The sequence below is a fragment of the Callithrix jacchus genome, chromosome 4 (assembly GCF_049354715.1).
Source record: "Callithrix jacchus isolate 240 chromosome 4, calJac240_pri, whole genome shotgun sequence".
Classification (NCBI taxonomy): domain Eukaryota; kingdom Metazoa; phylum Chordata; class Mammalia; order Primates; family Cebidae; genus Callithrix; species Callithrix jacchus.
In genome coordinates this window covers 71298975-71305214 of record NC_133505.1, presented here as the reverse complement: position 1 = coordinate 71305214, position 6240 = coordinate 71298975, and positions in this window count along the sequence as shown.

Genomic DNA, 6240 nt, shown 5'->3' with positions numbered 1-6240 from the left:
CAGTCGATGTGGTGAGGAAAAATAAGGTACTGCAATTTCTTTTAGAAATTAAAATGCACACCAAAATTCTAATAATCATTGAACTACTTAAGAATACTTTCAACATTTCCTTTAAATTTTGGACTATTGTACCAATGCAGAGAATAATAACTAAATATTCTCAATAAATATACTGTATTTTTTATGAAACAGAGAGAACAGGAAATATTTTTGCTAGATACTGAACTTCTCTAAGGGGAAAATTATGACCTCAGTCACAGGAGTGGCCCAGAAAAGACATAGGAAAGTCAAATATGAGATGTCCCCATTGCCATTTTTTTTCAAGTTAACTGAAAGGCAGGAAACAGAAGGAAAAAAAAGGTAAGACTTTCATATGGCAGAGAATTCTTGATCCACATTATTAGGAAGGTAGAATACCTTCCATTTGCTTCTAGGATATAGCTTCCCTGATTAGCTTTACCATATGGTCTCCAGCAGGTGTACAGTTTCAGGGGTTTGAAAGGACCTTTTAGAGTTGAGAGATATACATTCAATACTTGAGTCCCTGAAGTTTTGCTGTGCAAAAGAACTTGGTGTGGTCCCTTCCAATGGAGTTCAAGGGCAATCTTTCTTTGGTGTGTTTCCAAAAGACTCAGTCTCTGGGTTCTAGATTGTGAAAGATCTGGTTGTCATTAGTTGGTGGGTGGGTCACGAAGGGCTTTATGTTTTTACCTCGTAAAAATATGAGTTTCCCTAATGCAATAAAGCCTTGGATTATTGAGTCACATTAGACTTTTTAAGAGTGAGAAATCATTGAGTTTTTCTTATTACAGGCATAGACTGGCCAGTAATTATTTCATAAAAGTCAGTTTATGTTTTCCAGTGGGAATGAATCTGATGAACATTAGTTGGAAAGGCAATTTAATCTATTCAGCTGAATTTGCCTGATATCATTTTGTTTATAAAACTTTATCTGTTTTATAACTTGTCAAGTGAAACAAATATGTCTATTGCTTTAGACTTAAACAAGAATGTCCCATAAAAGAAGCACATTTTAATGACCGTTCAGCTACTGTTATTGCACAGCCTGCTTGCATGGGAAAGCATCTATACAACCAGAAAATATACTTCGAAGGTGGAAATTAAACAAAATCTATATGTATGTGCTCACATGATTCAGCAAGTGTCAGAAATCTATCCCCTGAGGTTTTTATTGTCTTATCAGAATTACAGGTTTGACAAACCAAACACTGGTTATAAACCATTTAAGCAATTTTAGAATAGTCACCATCATTTTTGTAATTTGAAACACTTTATATCTTCCCTGATCAGTCATGGAGTGCAGAGCTTTTAATAATGGAACCATTAAGGACTCATGAAGGATTAGGTGGCTGTCCTAGCTTCTCCATGAATCTACACCTAACGTTGGATTTACATCATCTTAAATAGAAATTTTGTTTCTCCAGTTCAGGTCCATAATATTGTTTATTAAAAATATTATAGGTAATTTGACTTGGATACATCTTAGGGAGTTCATTCTAATTGCATACCTTAACAATTTTAGTATTTAAAGAATTAACTGTCTGTTAATAAGGCTTAAAATGGACATGGTTAAAGATGTGAGGAGTATTCATTACAATTATGACTCAATTGACATGGAATTTCAGTTTATTTTTGTTGTATCTAATATTTTAAGATAGTTACTGGATTTATGACTAATATCATTATACCAGGAGTGCTAGAGTCCTATGAATGTCATACAATACCTAAAACACACATTAATAACATATCTATAAAATATAATCTTAAAGAAGGTTTAGAATTATGAATTTGCAAACATTTTCATATAATTATGTATATAACTCTCTTTTTATAAAAAGAGATACCCTTTTGAAATGTTCCAAGGACCCAGCAGAATAATTCCAAAGCTTATTTGAGGTAAAGGAAAAGACTCAATTTAGAATTTCATTCGGGAGGTTTGTCAAAAATATCCAAGGTTTAAAACACTTTATCGAAATAGGATCACAGCTCACTCTGAACAGTAGTCATTCATCTAACCAAATTAACAATTAAAAGACTTCAAGTTAAATACAGAAAGTTATACAGTTGTATTTGTTATACATAGCTCTTTCATAGAGAGCACTCAGGCTTTGAATATAGATCAACACAACAAAGACAACATGAAGCCTAGAAAATTATCTTGACAAAAAAGAGCATCTTTGTTTTCTAGACCAATTACGCAAAAGGTAAATAAAGACCTTTCACATTTTCCTACTAAGAGGAGACCAATACGTTATAAAAGCCATATTGTTTGAATGGAAAGAACAAAATTCTAGTTTTGCACCTTTACTTTTTTTAATAAGGCTAATTTTTAGAAAAAAGCATAAAAATAATTGTTTTCTAATGTTTGGTGTTAGCCATCATAATTACACATAAAATTTCTTTATGAAATTTCTCTTCCACAAGCCTACAACTTTCTAATCAACTAAATTTTGCCTTATATTTTTTCTCTTCTCACTTTGGAAAAACCATGTAATCTACTTTAGAACAGAAAGTTATTTTTCCCTTAACAAAACAAAATATCCTCGTACTTTATAGCTTTTCTTTACTAAAGAACATCTTATGTTTCTGGTATAGCTTTATATAGAGTCATTGCCTTATTATTTCTAGTAATTTTAGTTACATATATTTCTTAGAATTGTAAACCTTGATGACTTTAATTTTCTGTGAACACCTGGCAGAAGGACACTGTGAACTGTCTGTTACATCCATAATCTGTAGATTAGCAAATGTATGACTCACAATTGTTAGAAGTACGTACTCTTCCATAGTACAATTTGGCAATGTGGCACAGAACATGTTTATGAACAGCCTCTAATATCTTTAGCCTCGCCGTAATAAGAAACTGTAAAAGAGGCAAAATTGTATCACTACCTTCTTATGTTTGTTTGTTTTTGGGCTAGAGCTAAGAATTAAATTCTTGTTTGTACATATTTCCCTCAGCCTCAATTTTTCATTCTTGATTATAAATATGTTAAAATTTATTGATATAGAAAATACATATTTTTTATTAAAATTTTATGTTGCTAGTGTCTATTTAACTCACTTATTTAAAAAATTATGCCTGGATTGCTTAGAAAGAAAAGGCATTTAACTTGGACATCATTTTATTTTTCTTGTTGACAAATTTTATAGTAAAAATATAACAAAGTCTTATTTTATCATTTAACTTAAGTAGAAAAAAGGGATCCATTGGTATTATACTTAAGACTGAAAACTTTGAAGACATGCCACTTTTAATCAAACCAAAAAATATTCTTCTTTACCAAAGATTAATTAGGCCATATTGTTGTAGGCTCAGCAATGTACCAAGATGTAACAGTCTCTTATCTGAGATAATGCCCAGAGTTCTTTGTCCTACATGGAAGAAAATTAGAGGGTGCAGACACAAAGGTGAGGTTACAGCAAAAGTTTATTAAGTGAAAGAAGAAAGCTCTCTGCCAGCAGAAATTGGGCCCCAAGCAAGGTGCCTGCTATGGGACTGGGGTCCAGGGTTTTTATGGACTGGGAAGGGGAAAGAATGTGCTTACTCCTAGGCTATCTTGAAAATGTGTGACTCAGCTCGGCCCAGGATCTTGTTATAGGACAAGTCAGAAAACTTGACCTGGGACTAATCATGAGCTGAAATGATTATTCATAGATTATGCTTAGCTTGTCCCAGGACCTATCAAAAGCTGAAGTAAAAGCTTGGCATGGGACTTTGACCCAGGACCAATCAGGGCCGAAAGGGTGATTCATAGAGGCCAGACTTAACAATCCAAATAAAGGCAAGTAGAGTGCCCACCAGAACCCACCGGAGCCTACCATGCTCATGCACAGAAAGGGAGAAAAACGTTTTGGGGGGAAACCTGCTCACTATATAAAGAACAAAGGTGTGTCTATGCTAGACCTTCTCTCCTTATCTGAGTGAGCTGAAGGGTTGTGCAAGTTTTTATCCAAATGGGTGGGAGTTTATTCTATCTTTACAGCCAAGGTCATGTCTTCAGGAAAAACACCCTATTATGATTCCCTCATTGGTGCCTGAAACTCTAATTGTTTTTTCCCTAGGCTGCTTTTTATCTTATGAGGGCATGAGGCACTTATCCATGAACCAGGGCTCCCTGGGGACCCTTTCCTTGCTATCTCCCTAAAGCAAGCTAACTAACTCCTTTCAGTCCCACCTCAGGAGTGGAGACCCTAACTGCTGTTAGGGAGGTTGTGTCTTGATCTTTCTGGATACTTCTTCCTGGAAAGAGGTGTTTTGCAGGCAACAGGCAACAGCAGCTAGGATTCTCCAAGGCCTGGTTTAGGGGTTCTTGGAAGAAAGGCATCCATGCATAGTCTGGTCCCAAATCTAGGATAAAGGTCAACCTTGGCACCTGCCCTTGTTAATACTGTTCAACTTAATGTGTTTTTTGACAGAATTTTTGATGTGATAATCAGAATAGGGAACAAAATCTAGTATCTAAATTTTATGTTAGTCTTCCAGTATTATTATTATGTATGTGCTTCCTGCCACTTGTTTGTCGATAAAGAAAATAATAACAGTTATAATAGTTATAGCATTAGTAATAATAATAATGTGTTTTGGCCAGGCACGATGGTTCACATCTGAAATCCCTGCACCTTGGGAGGCCAAAGTGGCCTGATCACCTGAGGTCAAGAGTTCGAGACCACCCTAGACAATATAGTGAAACCCTGACTCTACTAAAAATACAAAAATTAGTAAGGAGTGTTGGCACATACCTGTAGTCCCCTCTCATGAGTGAAGACCCTAACTGCTGTTAGAGAGGTTGTGTGTTGATCTTTCTGGATACTTCTTCCTGGAAAGAGGTGTTTTACAGGCAACAGCAGTTAGGATTTCTGAGTCTGAAGCTGTAGTCCCAGCTATATGGGAGGGTAAGGCCCTAGAATCGCTTGAACCTGAGGCATATATTGCAGTGGCTCAAGATCGTGCCACTGCCCTTCAGCCTGGGGTGACAAAGCAAGACTCCATCTCAAATAATAATAATAATGTATTTTGTGTTATTCTCATTCTCGTGTTTGGAGTGAGCCCGTAAAAAGTGAATTATTAATGTTAACTCTTTATCTTCCATGCAAAATTCCTGTATCTTGCCATAAATTTGACATGAAAGAATTCTTGTGTGTTTCCATAAAGAACTTTGGAAAGACTTGGCCTTCAGTCGTAATAATTTGACCTATGTGCACAGAAGTTAAAAGTTGACCAGTTCTGAGTCTAGGCCTTAGAAAACATTGCTATGTGTCAACATGTTATCTTATGCCCTATTGTTGTTGTAAAAAGAATATACCCCAACTAGCTCACTGAACAAATAAACATAAAGACACATAATGTAGACTTGTTCCTTGGCTAAATGTTGCAGCCAAGACCAGCTGAGCCTAGTCAAACACAGTCTGTATCTGCTTATGCCTACTAATCTACAGACCTGTGAGAAGGATGATTGCTGCTTTAAGCCATTGACTTTGGGGATGGTTTGTTATGCAGTAGTAACTAGCTTGCTCTTTTTGCAATCCCTTTGTTTTTTCACTTCAGGATTAATATCAGAATGATTTCCTGTTATGGTCATCCTTGCTGCACTGATGATGCTTTGAATTCTGGTAATCCAGTTCCACTAACAAACCAGGAAAAGAAAAAGTAGAATCTTGTAGTTAAAGAAAAAGCTTTCTTTTTCTATAGATAATGTGGTAACTTTCACAGGTCTTTTGGTAATTTTACTATCTGAGATTGAAAATGTTTAAGAAAGTCTCATAACCCTCTATGTAACAAATGGGAGCAATTTAGAGGCTATTAAAATAAAACAAATGTTACTGTTTGTGTATTGAGTATATTATTGCATTTTGGATATTTTCAGCTCACTAGATGTTCAAATATTTTGCATTAGGGACAAAAAGCAAATCTTTGAATTTCCTAAAGCTCAAGTAATCTTCAGTATTTTACATAACACTTCTATGAGATAGTCAAGAAGCTCCAGATATCCTTGTTCTATTCTTATTTTATTGATCAGAAAAGTAAACACATAAGATATTAAACAATTTTCCCCAACAAAGGAAGCATCCAGGGAATATGATTTCAAAATTTCAGTTTCAATTCAATGTCCACTCTGTACTATTTCTGCTGAAGTTGAATAATAATACTTTGTAACTGTAGAACATTCAAAACATTTTATAGGCCTTTATAAATCCTTTTACTTCTCTATGAGATTG